Source organism: Triturus cristatus, chromosome 8 (genome assembly GCF_964204655.1).
Source record: "Triturus cristatus chromosome 8, aTriCri1.1, whole genome shotgun sequence".
Lineage (NCBI taxonomy): Eukaryota > Metazoa > Chordata > Amphibia > Caudata > Salamandridae > Triturus > Triturus cristatus.
The window spans coordinates 98,011,755-98,029,575 of record NC_140591.1 but is presented as its reverse complement, the minus strand read 5'-3'; the positions used below and the strand labels follow the sequence as shown (position 1 = coordinate 98,029,575).

Below are 17,821 nucleotides of genomic sequence, written 5' to 3'. Positions count from 1 at the left end.
TGTGGCTGGCTCTTATGGGGCCCTACAGGAAGTGATGTGGTATATGCATCATGAGAAATGTTGTTGTTTTTTCATATAACAAAAGTTTTCATTGGCTGCTGTGGGTAGCAATAAATAGAAAGAGAAGCATAATACGAAGCCTCCGGTCCTGTAATAGAATTTGCAACCGTGCAAGCTGGTCCCCCTAGCTGTTCAAAGCCGTCATAACTGCAGGGATGACAACCTAATGCCGAGGGCGGCCCTCTGTCGGTCGTCAGTAGAATTTCAGTCTTTATCCTGCAGGAAATCTCAAATGAGAGCATCTAAAAAACGAAGATATGGTGAATTCTTTATCATGCTCGACATCATTAAATTATGTTGCACTCATTGTCTCATTAAAAATTATATAACAAGAAATTTGGAAAGAGGTGCATGTTTTGCTTTAAAGTTCAGTAATATTCTGTTTTCACTTGCACTTCGTGTGGTACTGAAGAAATAAATTGTCTAAATTGTTGTATGGTTCCTGCATGATGTGGGACTTGAATGAATTGTCTCTAAATAAGTAATTGGCTTAATAGGACGGTATTATACTCTGCTGCGCTCCATATTCTGGGTGTTAGGGGAGCATGGTAAAGGGAGTATGTCTGTTACTAGCAGCTCAGCTCGGAGCTCTGCTGCTTCTGTCTGCTCATGACGAACCATGTGAAGGGTCACCTCCCCTTGAATGGGCGGGGTTCTAGGGAAGACGTCACACTGTCCATCAAGGGGCTGTTCGAAGCCGTCCTAACAGCAGGGATGACGACCTCATGTCAAGGGCGGCCCTCTGTCGGTGGTCAGGAGACTTTCAGTCTTTAGTCTGAAGGAAATCTCAAACGAGTCCATCTAAAAAACAAGCATTTACAATGCAATGGTCTCGGCCTTGGTAAAGTTAGAGCTATTGGCATTGCTCATGACATTATTTTTGTTTATGTGTTTGTTTTTAAAACATTTAAAGAAACGGCATTGTCATGAGCAATGAGCCAATAGCTCTAACTTTAACAATGCCGAGACCGTTGCATTTAAAGAAACGGCATTGTTATTTACAATGTCAATAGCTTAATCACTCTCAAAAGCGAGATTTATTATGCGAGCATTATTTGGGAAGTTTGGCAAACCCATAATTATGAGGAAAACGCTGCAGCATCGCAAAATGCCCGTGGCCCAGACTAATATGCATGAAGAGTATTTGGATCCCATGCCCATTCCTTCTTTGTCCTCTCTGCTGAAACTGCTCTCTGAAGTGTCAAATTTTATTAATACTAAACAAAAATCGCACTACCGTGCCAGGGCCAGACTTGGCGTTGATAATGATTGTTTGAAAAGGGAACTTTGAAAGGATACGAACTTGAGCAATTCTGGTTTCAAAATACAATAGAACACTGTAGAGGCATGCGTCTACCGACTGTTATATATAATTTGGGATATATTTCTTAATCTGTCGAGTTCAGCCACTGCATGATTATATTGTTGTCTCTTTTTGAAACTCAGGAGCAGTAACATTGTCGTGGTGTCACTAGGGCTTCAAGTGGATGCTTTCTCAATATTATATACAAGCCACAGTTACTGCTAATTTATCTTATGCAACTAACAACGATTGACAAAGCCAATAGTCCTAACTTGTTGTAGGTAGCATGTTACTTGCTGTATCAATATGCCTGGTTGCAATGACAAAAGAGACAGCAAAATACAATTCGTATCGACCCGGCGCAACACCGTCCCCCACCCCCACCCATGTTTTTTTATCCCACTTAAAGCCCTGGGTAGGATACTCAACAACAGGGCCGAACTGGAACCCCAAAGTAGGCCTGGCAATTATGTCGGACCAGCTGGAGGGTCATGGGGGAACATTAACCCCTTCAGTGCCCATGACGAGCTGGACTCGTCATGGGCCGCGGTGGCGCTGTGCCCATGACAAGTCCAGCTCGTCATAGACCCCGCCCGCTAATGCAACGGCCGGCACTGGGCGGGGAAAGGGGCGGGCACTGAAGGGGTTAACTAGCAAGTCGTCAAATAGCAAAGGAAGCCAGCGCCGGGCATTTTACCACTTTGTACTATCTTACCAGCTAGGAGGTGACTCGCTGGTCTCAGGCCCCCTCAATACATCGTGCCACATCTGTTACAAAAGCGAAGAGTTACGATAACGTGAGGATATCACTGCCGCTGTCCCACCACATCTGCAGAAAATCGGCCCCTTCTAGGCTCCTCCCTGCATTGTTTACAAGATGCGACGGGTGCAAGCGCCAGCCCCCTTTCGAAAGAAGCGGAGGTCAGTAAACAAGAGCTCTGCATTGAACGGAAAGGAAATGTGTTTATGCCTAACCCTTCCACCCAGCCCGTGGGAGAACCCTTTTAAATTGTGGTAGGAGTCACCTCAACCACAGCTGCCAATTGACTCCACGTCATAAGTGAAACGTTTCGTAAGGTTTGGTTTTTTAGCCAAAAACCAATGAAATTCTTAGATCGAATTCTTTTAGCCTTTACTCAAAGATACTACGAGCTTCAGAATGCCCCCCCCCTCCAAACCTGGGTGGCTTAAGGTGTCAACATTTGTAAAATGCGGGGCCGCACATCTGCACGTTGGATTTCAAAGTATGTAATCCTCCGAAATGGGAAGAATTAGCACTAATTATATTGCATGAATAATAAACCTGCATTTACATCGCTTTTATTCTGAAAGGCTTAGGTGCTATATAAAGGCATGCGTGAGAGCCAGTCAGCTGTATTTAGAGAACACGCGTGCCAGGTCAGAGGACATGCCTGAAAACGTGTGATCGTAGGCAGAGTTTCGTTTCCCTGCAGTGCCTCTGCCCAACACTGGTGTGAAATGGGGAGAGGATGTGGCGTGACGATCAGCGCTGTTGATTTTGGTGCTGGGGGGTCGGTTTCCATTCTCGGCGTCGGCTCAGCATTCTGGGCAAATCACTTAATCTCCTCCCTGTGCCTACCAAAAATGTATTCGTTTTAGTGTGACATAACTGGTGCTCATGTAAAGGGCTCCCAAACCTTCGGGTCGAGCTAGCGCGATATAAATCTTCAACAAAAAAAGTGATATTTCAGTGTTCAGTAAATGGATAAAAAATAAAACCAATACAATGACACTAAGGGCTCACTAAAGTAAACTCCTGGGTTTCACAGGGAGTGGGGAGGGCGGGGAGGGTGCTTGCAACAACTCGTAATTATTTATGAATCATGCGGTTAATCACTGAATCAAAAGTACCGGTCAGAAAAAATACCGTGGCACGTTGTTTTCCAGCACAGACTCGCTCGCCCTGTAGAAAAAAAAAAAAACCATTTCCTTCAAGCACATCCAAGGGGAGGGTGGGAGGGGGTTTGATTTTTATTCGACTTGCTCGAGGACACTGTAGGCTGTAAACAACCAAAAGCTGGCCTCAGCCAACCAGGGGAAATCCCAGCATACCAGTGCAGTCACTGTGGTTAGGGAAACCACCGCTCCTCGCACCTCAATGGCTGCATCTGTTCATGGAATCCAGGCTTCTTAGCCTATGGCAGGCAGCAGCGTTAAGCATCAGCAGAGTTTCGTTTCCCTGTAGTGCCTCTGCCCAACACTGGTGTGAAATGGGGAGAGGATGTGGCGTGACGATCAGCGCTGTTGACTTTGGTGCTGGGGGGTCGGTTTCCATTCTCGGCGTCGGCTCAGCATTCTGGGCAAGTCACTTAATCTCCTCCCTGTGCCTACCAAAAATTTATTCGTTTTTGTGTGACATAACTGGTGCTCATGTAAAGGGCTCCAAAACCTTCGGGTCGAGCTAGCGCGATATAAATCTTCAACAAAAAAAGTGATATTTCAGTGTTCAGTAAATGGATAAAACCATCAAATGTAACGTAAAACCAATACAATGACAGTAAGGGCTCACTAAAGTAAACTCCTGGGTTTCAAAAAGGGATATGTATAATGTAGAATCTTTTTAAAAAAAAAGGACAGAACACTACAGGCTTTCAGTGACACGGAGTCTGTTTTCAAGCTAGGGCACCAGAAGACACCACCGCCTTTCTCCGAGGCTGAGAAGAACTGCCTCGGAGAAACGTAGCGTCCTTTTCGGATTCGGGGGCGTGTTTTGCTGTTGTCTCCTCCCTGAGACTTCTCGCAAAAAACACGCCCCCCGATCCGAAAAGGACGGGGCATATTCGGAGTGACTGGACCTCTTCTCCAGTGGCTGGCCAGCATTTAAGAGGCCAGCCAATGGAGAACAGGAGAGAAGAGGGGCGGGTGCAAGCCCCTCTTCTCAAAGACATTAAATCTCCGGACTTCCGGTCTGCCGACCGGATGGTCCCGAGACCTAAAAAGAAGATGGTGAATCCGGCATACCCATCATGCATTGCATGCGTGACCCTAACAGCCACCACAGCGAATGATAGTTTTCCATAAGCAGTGAACATACATTTTGTATCTGTCCTTTTCCAAGCGATTGTTTTATCACGCACTGGATATCAATAAATCATTTCGCCTAATTTTCTCGTAAAAATTCAATAGAAATATAATTGCAAAGCGGTTTGAACTGATTGAGACATTTTTCTGTAATTCTAGAAGTATTCTGGAGTAATCAAAGTAAAGAAGCTCCGTGGATCTCCAGTAAACTGCTGTTTTTTTCACACATACATCTCATCACAAAAGAACGTGTACGACTATGTTTCAATAAAGCTATGTTATATGTTCTGTTCTTTCTGATATGAAAAGATTGGGCCCTGAAAAGACAGGTCTAGTATGTAGACATACAGATTGGGCTATTTGGTCAAAAGACCCCCCGTAACGGGTTAAGTTTTAGCACCTATCAATGAAAAAAAAATTAGCTAGGATTTGCGCCAAGAATTTTCAATTCTATTAAGGACACGGAGGCGAAGATTATGCTTTCTCTTTCATTTACTGCAAACAAACAGCAGCCAATAAGATCATTTATAACACTAGTAAACACAACATTCCCAGAATGCTTAGTGTGAAATAACCATAGAGACTAGCCCTATATAACAGTCTTTAAACCGGAACACCTCCTCTTTCTTTGCCCAACAAGCAGAGTCCAAGTCTATAATTAACAGTCCAAGAAAAAACGATAATGTATCCATCACCACGTAGAATGCTGAACCAACAGGAACTGCAGAACTTGAAATTGCAGATCGCAGAGCCCACATCTCCTAAGACCATGGTCTATTCCCCTTTCTGGTCAGCGCCTGAAATAAAATTACATACCCGTAATAATTGTCATCAACTGGTAAAGCAGGGTGGGTAAACAAGACATTATGATACATAATAGCAGTTTTGTTTTTACCTGGGCGGGATAATCTTCGCCTCCGTGTCCTTAATAGAATTGAAAATTCTTGGTGCGAATGCTGGCTAATTTTTTATTCTATTACAGGACCGGAGGCTTCAGGTTATGATAGTTTAACGCTTATCCAACACAACTGAAGCTACATCGCCCACAGGTTTATAATAAAATTGTTTGAAAGTAGAACTGGACGACCAGTCTGAAGCTTTCATGATATCGTGTAAACTGGTACCAAGCATGAATGATTTGGAGGCCATAGCACCTCTAACTGAATGTGCCCCAAACAAGTTAATGTCAACACCAGCCTTTGACATGACAAATCTCAGCCACCTGGCAATAGTAGCGGAAGTAACATGTTTAAACGGTTTCTGTAAAGCAATAAGTAACCTGGAACAACCAGCAGGGCGAAGTGGTCGAGTACAATCCTCATATGTCTTGAGACATCTGACCACACAAAGTTTATCATTTAAAGGAAACGTATTATAATCAATATATCTGGAAAAGGTCTTGGGACGAGCAGTAATAACAAAAGACACACCTTCAGGTGAAAAAATCCTACCCTCTAAATCAGGTACTTTAACATCCGAGACCCTGCGGCAGGAGGATAAACATAATAACATAGCTAATTTAGCCGACAATTGCTTACGAGACAGTAACTCATTATTAGGCCATGCATCAAACAGATTCAAAACTTTTGAAACATCCCATAAGGAAGAATACTTAGCCTTAGGTGGATTGGCTACCCGAATTCCTTTTAAAAGCTTGCACACCACCGGATGCATGCCCACAGGCTTGCCATCCAGTTGAGAGTGACCAGCTGAAATGGCTGACCGAAAGTTGTTCACTGATCGATATGATAAACCCTCAGCAGCCTTCTGAGAGAGAAAATTCAATATGTGAGAGAGATCTGCTTCCACGGGATCCAGGTGTTTCTCCAAGCACCAACCCAACCAAGCATTCCAGGCAGACCCGTATCGCTTTCTGGTTAAAGGAGCCCAGGTTTGTTGTATAAAACTGGAAGCTTGCTCCGAAATTCCTGGCAACGACCACTGTTGCCGGAAAGCCTCCAGGCCATCAGGGATAGCTGACCCGCCAGAACTAGCGGGTGGAGCTCTCCCTGAGAGTCCTGGAGCATCCGAGGGAAGCATGGCAGGTGAAGCGGGCAATCGCCTGCCATTTCTAGGAGAATTGGGAACCATGGCTGGGATTTCCAAATCGAAGTAATCAGCACAATCTCCGCTTCTTGCCGAGAAACCTGATTCGCCACCCTGGGTATCAGAACAAATGGGGGAAATGCGTAATGAAGACTCAGGGACCAATCCTGAGTGAATGCATCCGTTGCCTTCGCTAAGGGGTCTGGTCTCCAGCTGAAGAACGCCTCCAACTGAAAGTTCAGTCTGGAGGCAAAAAGATCTGTGTGGAATGGACCCCACAGAGATTGGATCTGGTGAAACAGGGGTGGATGAAGCTCCCAATCGCTGTAATCCTTCAAATGGCGTGAGTGCCAATGTGCCACAGCATTGTCTCGCCCCGGAAGGTATTCCTCAATCACCGATATCTGATGCGCTAGGCAATAATGCCAAAAGTCTTTGGCGATCTCCGCCAACATCGGGGATCTGGTACCCCCCAGTTTGTTGATATAGCGTATAGCTGATATGTTGTCCATTCGCAACAGAATACAACATGAAACCTTCCTGGGGAAGAGAGTGCGAATCGCAAATGAGCCCGCCAGGAGCTTCAGACAATTGATATGAAGTTCCAACTCCTGGAGAGACCACCTGCCCCCCGTAGTCACCTCTCCGCAGCGGGCTCCCCAGCCCGACCTGCTGGCATCCGACTCTATGATCAACTCGGGTGAGACCCGAAGATCGCCCGACCGTTCCATGCATCCACGTGGGTCAACCACCATTGAATTTCCACTCGGTTTTCCTCCGTGAGCGGGCCTAGGTCTGAATAAGAGAGGCCCTTCTGGAGGTGTCTGATTTTCAGAAGCTGTAGGGCTCGATAGTTTAAAGGACCCGGGAATATGTACTGTCTGATCCATAAGAGCCTCCATGGATGTGGACCCCCCTATTGGATGGATAAATTTATTCCTTACAACCCTATCCGCTCACTTAGGTCAAGTAGCCAACTTCTACTGAAAATACCGATTACAAAGAAGGTCAGACAAGGTGGTAAAGCATTTTCGGTTATCGGATCTACTCTATGGAATACTCTTCCTCTTGAACTTAGGCAATGCCCAGAACATTTAAATTTTAGGAAAAAACTTAAAACTTTCTTATTTTAACAAACTTGAAGGACACACTCTCTGCTGCTGTTGATGTCTCTTTTTACGGCCTTCCTCTTTTCTTCTTCCTATTTTCCGTCTGTGCGCAGAGATACTCTTAATAGAGTCGATTCTAGCGCGTTATAAACCATAAAATAAATAAATAAATAAATATCGCTTGTATGGACGAGGCCAGTAGGCCCACCAGATGAGCGATCGCCCTTAGTGACATCACTTGCGTGTCCAGAGTCTTTCTCAGTTCCTTCTTCAGGTCCCTGAGTTTCTGCTTGGGCATAAGCAACTGGGCTGACTGCGTATTGATCACAAACCCCAAGAACTCCAGGGATTGCGTCGGAGTGAGTACCGATTTCTCCTTATTCACTACAAAGCCTAGATTCTCCAGCAGGGACATCGTTATCTGAAGATGAAGGGATGCTAGATGCGCCGAGGGAGCCATAATCAGGATATCGTCGAGATAGATTATGAGACGTATACCCTGCTCCCAGAGATGCGCTACCACCGGCTTCAGGAGCTTGGTGAAGCACCACGAAGCCAAGGAAAGACCAAAAGGTAGGACCAAATATTCCCGGCGCCTGCTGTGCCACAGAAATTGTAGAAATCTGTGATGGGGAGGAAAAATGGGCACTGTAAGGTATGCGTCCTTGAGGTCGAGGTGGACTAGCCAGTCCGCCTTCCTCAAGAGATCCGCCAGAATATTGGATACCCTCCATCTTGAAGTGACGGTAAAGAACAAAACAATTGAACCCCTTCAGGTTGAGAACCAGCCGAAAACCTCCACCCCTCTTTTGCACAAGGAAGGCGGTGCTGCAGAAGCCCGCCGGTCCGTCGTCCTCGCAATAGGCAACCTTGTGCTTCTGCACCAACTCGTCTAATTCTTGATCTATAAAAAACTCGTCTTGTTGGGAAAAATATAGAGGGGGAGGAGGAGACCTCTGAAAAGGAGTTTGATAAAAATCTATGGGGAAGCCCTGCACCGTTTGAAGAACCCAAGCGTCCTGAGTAATGGCCTGCCAATTGTGAAGGAAATGGCGAATCCGACCCCCCAGTGGAAAAACAGACAGGGACAGTGGGCTTACCTGATGTAATCTGAGGACCGGAATTTCCTCTTTGGCCACCACGGTGGAAACCACGACGGTTGGAGCACCTGGTTGGGTAGAAAGTCCCGCCTCTGGTGGAGTCCTGAAAGTCTCAGCGGCCTCGGCCGTAACCACCTCTTGCGGGACCCTGGTGGTACTGGCGAGCAGCCCCCGCCTCGCCCGGCCCGTCCAAAAAGGCCCGCGTGGAACACTCTTTTGATATTAGACTGAGCTTTGTCTAGACTGGTGAAGCTCCCCACGTATTTGGAAACGTCCTTCACAAAGCGGTCACCGAACAGCAATCCATCTGCCAAGGGACCCCGGCTCAGCTGTAGCCAATTCAGTCAAATTAGTATCCATGCGCATCAAGAGAGTCTTCCTGCGCTCTGCGGAGATTGCGCAGTTTGCATTGCCCAAAAAGCAAATAGCGCGTTGGGTCGAGCCCGCCAGAATGTCTGGGTCGATCAGAGCACCAGTCTCTTTGGCCACCAGGGACATTTCAAGGATTTTTGACAAGGGGCCAATGGTGTCTAACAACTTATCCTGACACCCGCGCCAGGCCCTATCAATGCCTTCCTTGGGATTCTTCTGGAAGTTTTTAAGGAAGGCCAACATATTAGGATCAATATCTGGGGTCTCAGTGACCTTATCCGGTACATCGGGCTGGGGACATTCCGACCTCAGACGATTCCTAACATCTCTGTAGAACCTGCACCGCAGGTTTTGAAGGATATAATCTGCCACCTCAGAAAGAGGGGCCCAATCAAAAAAAGACCTGGGATGCACTATATCTTGGGGGTTGAAATCAAAGGGGGTAGAGGGCTGATAAACAGGGGGGGATTGAGGGCATACAACCGACTTCTTGTTTTTCTTCTTCTTAGGGGACATGGTGTGGCTGGAGGAGTCCGTGTCTGTGTCAGTATCTGTATCAGTAACCACTTTGGGAGCTGCGGGCATAGGGCTCGAAGACCCTGAGTATGCATGGTCCCTATTTGTCGGGCGAGGCAACTTGGTGATGGTCTGTGCATGTGGCCAATTGGATTTCTTGGAAGATGCAGATTTCCCCCCAGACGTAGAAGCAGGCACATTATCTTGTTGTAATAAGTCATGGTGTTTCGCAAAACTCTCTAATTGCGCCGTAATAGGCTTCAAAGCCGCTGCTAAAGCCTTATTCACGGTCTTAGGGACCGCCACCTCCACTGCCTTATTAACGGAGTCTTGGACAGAGGCATCTAAAGCCTGCACAAGGTTGTCTTCTAGGAGGGGAGTGTGCTCCTCCTCATAGTACCCATATTCGTCCTCCTCGAAGTAGGCCCAGTCTTCCATGTACACCGAGTAGTAGGTGAAACCAAAGACTTAATCTCCATAATCCCAAAGGGATGAATCAAGGGGGAGCAAACCCTGGTGCAAATATTAATTACAATAAGAACAAAAAAGTGCTCCTCAGCAAAGCTGCAGTCATAAGCAGCCCGAAGGCATCAAGAGCCTCTGCAAAAATATATATATAAGCCTGCACACATCTTGGGCCAGAAACTTTTATGCAGCCAAAGTGAGGTGTCACTCAAGGGCACAAGAAGAACAACCAGCAGCTCCGGCACGCAAAGAAAAGCGTGCGGAGCGAGGAGGAAACACAGATTGGGCGTCGCATAGCCTAAAAGAAGCCCAAAACGAGCCCAATTGGGCTACGTGACCTGAGGCTCCGGGAAGCGCGGGCCCGTACGAGGGAATGCACCGCCAGCCGCTGCAGATGCAGCAAAATTGCCGGGAGAGCAAACACTGAGGAAATCGCAGTCAGAAGGTGAGGCGCGCTCGTAGAGCAGATCGCTCACCTTCCGAGAGCGTGAAAGACCGTGCAGCGCTGCACGTGCCGAATGCACCACCGGATCGGTAACAAGGCAGCAAAGTAAACACTGCACACACCACAACAGGCTGCAAATACAAGAAGTAATTGGAACAACAGGCAAATACAAGCACAATAAATCACTAATATCCAGAGAAGGGCAAGAGACAAATTTGAGCACTTATCTCTGAGAGGAGCAGCAAAGAAAGAGGAGGTGTCCCGGTTTAAAGACTGCTATATAGTGCTAGTCTCTATGGTTATTGTTCTTTCACGCTAAGCAGTCTGAGAATGTTGTGTTTACAAGTGTTATAAATGATCTTATTGGCTGCTGTTTGTTTGCAGTAAATGAAAGAGAAAGCATAATCTGAAGCCTCCAGTCCTGTGATAGAATCTAGATGGAAACCACCAAAGCACATGCCTGCGTGCAGTTACCTTGGAATTGGTAAATGTACACCACCCTGAAGGGAATGTTTAACCCCTATCCTGTATAAAATCACTTAATAAAAAAAAAGCAGTTACTTTGAAATTGGATTGGGCTCTGTGGCACTAAACGTGATAGTATTAACACCTAAATTTCCTATTTGCAGAGCTGTCTTTGCTAATGTAATTGAAGCAGCAGCCATTCTTGCCCGTGGGTCGATAAAACAACCATTTACAATGCAGTCGGTCTTCCATTTCTGAAGGTTAGAGCTATTGGCGCTGTAAATGGCAATGGGGCATATTCTCTAGGAGCTATCGCTGAGTTAACGGCACTTAAGTGCAGGCAAAGTCGCAATAAACTTATCGCCCCATTCACAAGCTTGTGCTAACAGCCCACTACACCAGTTTACCTGCAATAGCAGCGGCAAAAAACATCGCCACAGATGACCCCCGCAACAACGTGGGGTTGATAATGAGATGCTGAGTAGGCGTTCCCGAGCAAAAAGCCACAACAACACCACTCCGCAACATTCTCAACGACCAGCCAGATCGGCGATAAGATCACAAAACAGGCGATAAGGCACGTTAGCAGCAGGAAATTAACACCTGCTCTGACCTGGTGTAAAGTCGGACAACAACCGGCAACAGACAAGGGAGCACAGCCCAGAGCCAAACATGAAGAACAACAAATGCACCCGGGGAACTGAACATGCAGCCCGGAGCCCCAATAGGGCAACAACCCCCACCACCACCACCCCCAGGACCCCCCTGACTCCCCCTGCGCCCTGCCCGGACCAACACTGAGGCAGAGCAGACAAAGACAGCGACCTGCTGAAAATGCACAAACCTCACAGACCCAACACCAGGGAATGTCATTGCCCACCACCGGCTCAAAAGGACAACTATCCTACGCATCCTGACCACCATTGCCTACAGTCTGACGGTATCAACACAGAGGACAACCAACATCCCTCCGCAGACAAAGCTGCTGGCTGTGCCGCACATGTTGGCCTCTGGGACCTGCCAACCAACAACTGCCAGAGTCAGAGCAGTCTCACAGCCAGCCACATCCAAGCCCCCCCCCCAACTGTCTTGGATGCCATCATCAGCTTGGTACCACACTACCTATCCTCCCCCCACACTGCGCAGGAACAGCTGGAGACCAAGCAAGGCATCAAAGCCATAGCTGGCTTCCCTCACATGTCAGGGGGCAATTGAATGCACACATGTCCTACTTGTGCCCCCTGGTGACACTGCACACAACATCCGCTACTGAAAGCACATGTATACCATCACTGTGCATGCAATAGTGGACCACCTGGGAATCTCCACCAACCTCGACGCCAACCACCCATTCAATGTGCATGAGTCCTACATCTTCCGACAGCCCATCATCACCCGGCGCTTCCTTGCTGGCACCTATGGAAATGCGCTGCTCAATGGCAAGTACCAAATGAACACACCACACACCTCAACTCCACAACCATGCAACTCACAACTTTGGCAATGCACACGTCACAAACTCACATACAACATGCAAAACAACATGCCCACCCACCAAGCGACAACAGCACAACTCACTCTGGCAACCTGGGCCAGCTATGCACATAAGCCATCAACTGCATGGCACCTCAGCCACACAGCAGATTGTGGGAAGAGGTGGGGACCAGGCATGTGTGAAGGCGGCAAGTGACCGGTGAATAACAATGTACAGAGTGCCAAGCGTGGTGTCGGAGCAATGGCCAGACTGCAGTATGAAGACCACACTCATATCCATGTCGACATACACCGCTGGTGTATGGAGTGCAGTGGACGCAACCATGTCACCCCAGCCAGTGGGAAAGATCCCGGAAACATAGCTTGTTACGTCCCCCCTGTAAGCGTGAGGGGAGTGGGCTGGTCCGGCGTACGCCAGGGCAACGTAGGGGTGTGAATGAAAAGCACGTAGTTCTGGGAGTTGTCCTCTTCCGGAATGCCCAACGACTCTGCCAGGGCGGCGCCCCTCACCCCACCATGAGGCCGACGCCATCGCCATGAGCGGTGTTGCCTGTGTTCCTGTGTGCCTGCTGCACCCCGGCCCGCTGTACTCCCTTCTTGTTGACGTACTCCACCTGCATGCACAGCTGAAAAGTAGGTCACACATTTGGAACTGAGTCTTGATTTCACTATGGCAGAGAACATCAAGTATGGCAGATTTAACTCACTATACTCCTTTCGTTGTGGTGACACCAAGTCTGTGCATAGCATTCCATCCACAGGTGTCCGTTGGCCCACATGGACTACTGCTCTCGGGCCACGCTGTGTTCGAGTCGTTCGCACATGTGGGACTGAGTCTTGATTTGTCAATGCCAGAGAACATATCATTGCATGCAAGGAGAGGTGTAAGAGGATGACGCTTTTCAGTCCGGAGAGTAAAAAGATCATCGTTACGGAGGTGATCGAACACTGCCCTGGTGTCACTAACTCTGTGCATCGCAAGACAACGTCACATGGCTGTGGGCCCTTGCTGACTGCTGTCCCCAGCCTACGCTGCGGGCGAGTAGGTCACACATTTGGGACTGAGTGCTGATCATACATTGTCCGAGTATGCACATTAATGAAGACTTTACATCACTATACTCCCTTCGATGTGGTGACACCAAGTATGAGCCTGGCCTCCCAACCACACGTGTCTGTGGGCCCCTGATGACTACGCCGTCGGCCTACACTGCGGTCCAGCAGGCCTCACGCCAATCCAATCCAGTCCGTACCAGGCATGACACGTCATTGTCGTTGACTGAACACCCGCTCGGTTCTGGTGCTTTTGGCTCTGTCAACCACAAGTTACCCCCAAATGTCATGTCAATGTCGTGTGTTAGAGTTCCAGGAGGAGCTCGCTCAACCGTGTCTGACCCACGCTGACCGCTGCCTCAAGCCTACACTGCAGTCGAGTAGGTCACACTATTCAAATTCAGTCTTGATATTTTTATGGCTGACTTGATGTCATTGTATAGGCCTCAACACAGACTGCATCCCCTTTCAGCCCCGGTGCCACTAAGTCTGTTCCCCGAGACCCATTGACACTTTCTGGTTGGACTTTGGTGGCGACTGAGTCCATGGACTTGGGATTGTCGTCGACATCATGTCGGTGACACTGACTTTGTGGCAAAAACGATGCCGTGGCATTCCACTCCTCCATTTGCTGCTTCCGGCCAGCTTCCACCCTCTGCATCATGCCTTGGAGGACACCTTCCACTGTCCCCCGCAACCCTCTGCCACATACACCTCGAACATTGATGAGGACCTGCTGAGCTCACGTGGCCCATCTGACTGTACCGCAAGTCACCGTCCTGTGTCGGGGTGCCTGTGCCAGTCACGGTGCATCTGGGGCCACTAACTCTGTGCTGGTCAGGTCCGGGACCCCTTCTTCTGAGATATTGGATGGCCTCTGAGGCGATGGACTAGGGGTCATCAACGCCATGTGTCTGTGGCACTGCGCTGTCCGCTGCCTCCGGCCTCAGCTGCGGCCCACCAGGGCTCATACATCAAATCGAGTCCTGACCAGCCCGGACATCGCATCACCGCAAGAGGCACACGCCACCACTGCAACCGCCAACTACCAGTGTCGAAACGGTCGTACTGGCAGACTGACGGAGTTGCTTGCACCTGTCGTGGATGCCATCTTCTGCCTGATCCCCTGCTCAGCACTCCAGGTGCCACTAACTCAGTGCACCACGAATCATCGTCCATTACTGTTTTGGTTATGTGCTGTTGAGAGTTCATGCAGCAGTGTCACCTCAGGCAGTGTGGGAGACCTGGGACGACGATGAGGAAGATGATGCAGGTGCCACAACCCCCCCTCTGCAGCTTCATCAGGAATGTCCCAAAGGGACACAATTCTAGACATTTTTTTCACATGAGTACGCTCAACTCTGGTGCACAAACTCAGCACACTGCAACTCACGGACACTTCTGTTTGCTCATTAAGTGACCTCTGGACTTGCTCCAGATACCTCCATGATGCTCCGCAGTTGTCCCTGTAATGCTGGTGTTGTCTGTTTCCGTATTCATAGTGTTCACTGTTGTATTTGTTGCCAGCACCAACAACTCCCTGAGGGCCGGCTTGCACTCACCCTACACACATCCAGCACAGACGTCACTGTACATGTGGCCCTGCCATTAAAGGGGCCAGGCGCACATGCCCATAGCCAATTCAACATAATATCTGCTTGTGTCCCTGTGGTCTTGTTGTATGCATGAGGGCCCTGCAACATTACATTGTGCTGTGTACAGCGGACGCAGACATGTCACCGCAGGCAGTGGCTTGGAGCTTGGACATGTAGCTTTGTCGTCACCCACTCAATTCGTAAGGGTAGTATCGTATGCAGAGCCAACCTGGGTGTGTGACTGATATGTGCGTGCCCCTGGGCGTGGTTCTGTACTGGGAATGTGCATCTGCATGTGTCTCTATGGCAGTGTGGGTCTCCTTTGTGGGGTGTAGGTGGTCCCTGAAGGGTAATGGACACCCACGTATGTGTTCTAGTTCGCCTTCCATGGGTTTGGACCACACCCACACCTGTTCGGCCAACTCCTTTTGGCATTCTGACATCTGGCATTGTGGTGCCATGTGTGGGTCGTTAAAGTGCTGTGAGCCAGCCGTGCTTGCGGGTGCTTCATGCTGTGTGGTCTGTTGCAGGGGCTGGCTTCTCCTCTAAGTAGCTTGTCTGCCCTGGTCCTGGTGGTGGGTTGCATGGGATGTCCATGGGCTGTTGTAGGGCGTCGTTGTCGGAGGTGTGGTGGTCGTCTCCGGGATCACTGATGGGTTGTCTGGTCTGACCTGCTGGAGGTGGTGTTTGTCCCTCTGCAATGTGAAGGGGAGATGCATGTTGACATTGTGTTGACATTTATGTTGGCGCATTGTTCTTGTAGACATGCAGACTGTGTGACAGTGTAGATTGTGACTGTGTGGGCGGTGCTGGCAATTTGAGTTGGGACAGTAGACTACATTTGGACTACATGACTGATGTGATTTTGTACCTGTACATATGTATCTCACAGTTCTCTGCTCTGTCAAATGTGATTGGCCTGTTTCTGCGCATGGGCAGACCCAGTTGTGTTCCCTGTTCTGCAGTGTCGGTGTTGCACTTTGTGCCACATTGTCATGGGATGTACTGCGATTGCTATATGTGTGTGCTGCAGTGTGCCATGGGGATGTGGGACATGATCCTGGGTAATTGTGGGTGTGCAGTGCGCTACACATCGTTGTGCATGTGTGTCATTGTGCCCATCTCTCCCAGTCCCTCCAGTCCCTGTTCGATCCTCACCCTGTTGTTATTGTGTCAGGTCCTCTCGGGCTGTGTCCTGACTCCCGCCTCCTTGCACCGTCTCCACACTGATGACTGGCCTCCATTTCCTCCAGCTCCTCCTGTGGCGCAGGACTCCCACCTCCTGTCGTCGTTGCTGCCTTCCTGTTGGCAGCGGCTTTGGGCCTGGTTTAGGCTTTCACGTCATGCCAGCGCCTCTTAACCTCCTCCATTGGCCTCCTCGACACTCCGGCTGCATTCAAGGTGGTATGATTGTGGGTCAGTTGCTGGTAGTGTTCTGTCTCCTCCAGGACGCTGGTCTTGTTTTCCTGCGGACTGCACCCCGTTTTCCTCTCCCTCTTCTCCTTGGCGTTCCCCGACCCTGTTGGTCCTTGCTGGTGGTCTGTGGGGCTTGTGGGGTTTGCGTTGGCCTCTGTGCTCGGTCAGGGTGCATCCATGTTGCTATGCACTTTGGATTCTTTCTGGTGTGTTTGTTGCTTTTATGGTGCTTTTTCCCACCAGACACGTAGGATTTGCAGGCCTGCTGCTGGTTTTCGCTGCTTTTTGTATGGCGATTGGACTCATCGCAGCTTTTTTGGCATTCATGTTTCCCATTTTTGCGGCATGGCATTGATTTTATTGCGGCCATGTGACGCGTTATCTGGTGGCTATCGTATGGTACCGCCGTGTTGTGAATACTTGGTTAACACGGAGTAAATTTACCGTGATGGACTGCGATGTTGGAGGTTGCGTTAAGTTACTTTTGCGATCGTTATCACACGTTCTTGAGAACATACCCCAATGTCTTTTACTCATGTGTGTGGAGTGGCTATAAGTGGTGTGGGGTGGAATTATGGGGCTTGTACTGGAGCGTTTATTGTGGGATTGTGTGGAGTTGATCTGTGTAGTGAAATTATGTAGCATGGTGTGCAGTGGAATTATGTGGATAGTAATGATGGGGTTTTGAATGTACTGGAATTATTTGGAGTGAGACCGTGTGTCATGGAGTATAATTATGTGGAATGGTATTTTGTGTTGTGTAGTGGTATGTTGTGGAGTTTATTTATGTGGTGTGCTGTTGAATTTTGTGGCATGATACCCTAGGGGTGACAGTGTGCGCTTTACAAATGCTGTTTGTTTTATTGATTAATGTGGTATTCTGTGGTGTGATTTGGATGTATGTGGTGTATTGTGTAAATGTGTTGTTGAGTTGAATTATCTGGTGTGTTGCCAAATTATGTGGTGTGGAGTGGAATTGTGTTGTGTGGAACTGTGTGGCCTTGAGTGCAATTATGCTGATTGGAATTATGTGGCATGCTGTCGAGTGTATTTATATGGGTTGTTGCTTTGTGGCATCAAATTAACTTAACAGGTTCAGGAAAGACTACTGGTCGGGGTATAAATGAGGGTCAGGGACGCCTGGACAAATATGTGTATGGCTAGTGTAAGAATGCCTGTGTTTTGCCTAAGTAGTGTGTGTTTCAAATGTGCGTGCTGCAGTTGTGGTGCTGGTCTAAGACATATTTGTTTTGTAACACTGCTGACTGGCTCGGGTAGAAACGTCTGCCTGTCAAGACCACAAACCAGCGACGCAGCACCCGTCTGCAGCACCTGACACA

The 17,821-nt window shown here is 48.6% G+C and overlaps 1 long non-coding RNA gene across 1 annotated transcript in view; it reads left to right on the top strand.

Moving 5' to 3' along the window:
- The first annotated feature begins 2,060 nt into the window (after nt 1-2,060).
- Nucleotides 2,061-17,821, top strand: part of LOC146801626 (uncharacterized) — a 56,166-nt gene continuing 40,405 nt past the window's right edge. Inside the window, exon 1 of the long non-coding RNA XR_014968057.1 lies at nt 2,061-2,284. This is a non-coding gene — a long non-coding RNA (uncharacterized LOC146801626). The remainder of the gene's footprint in view (nt 2,285-17,821) is intronic.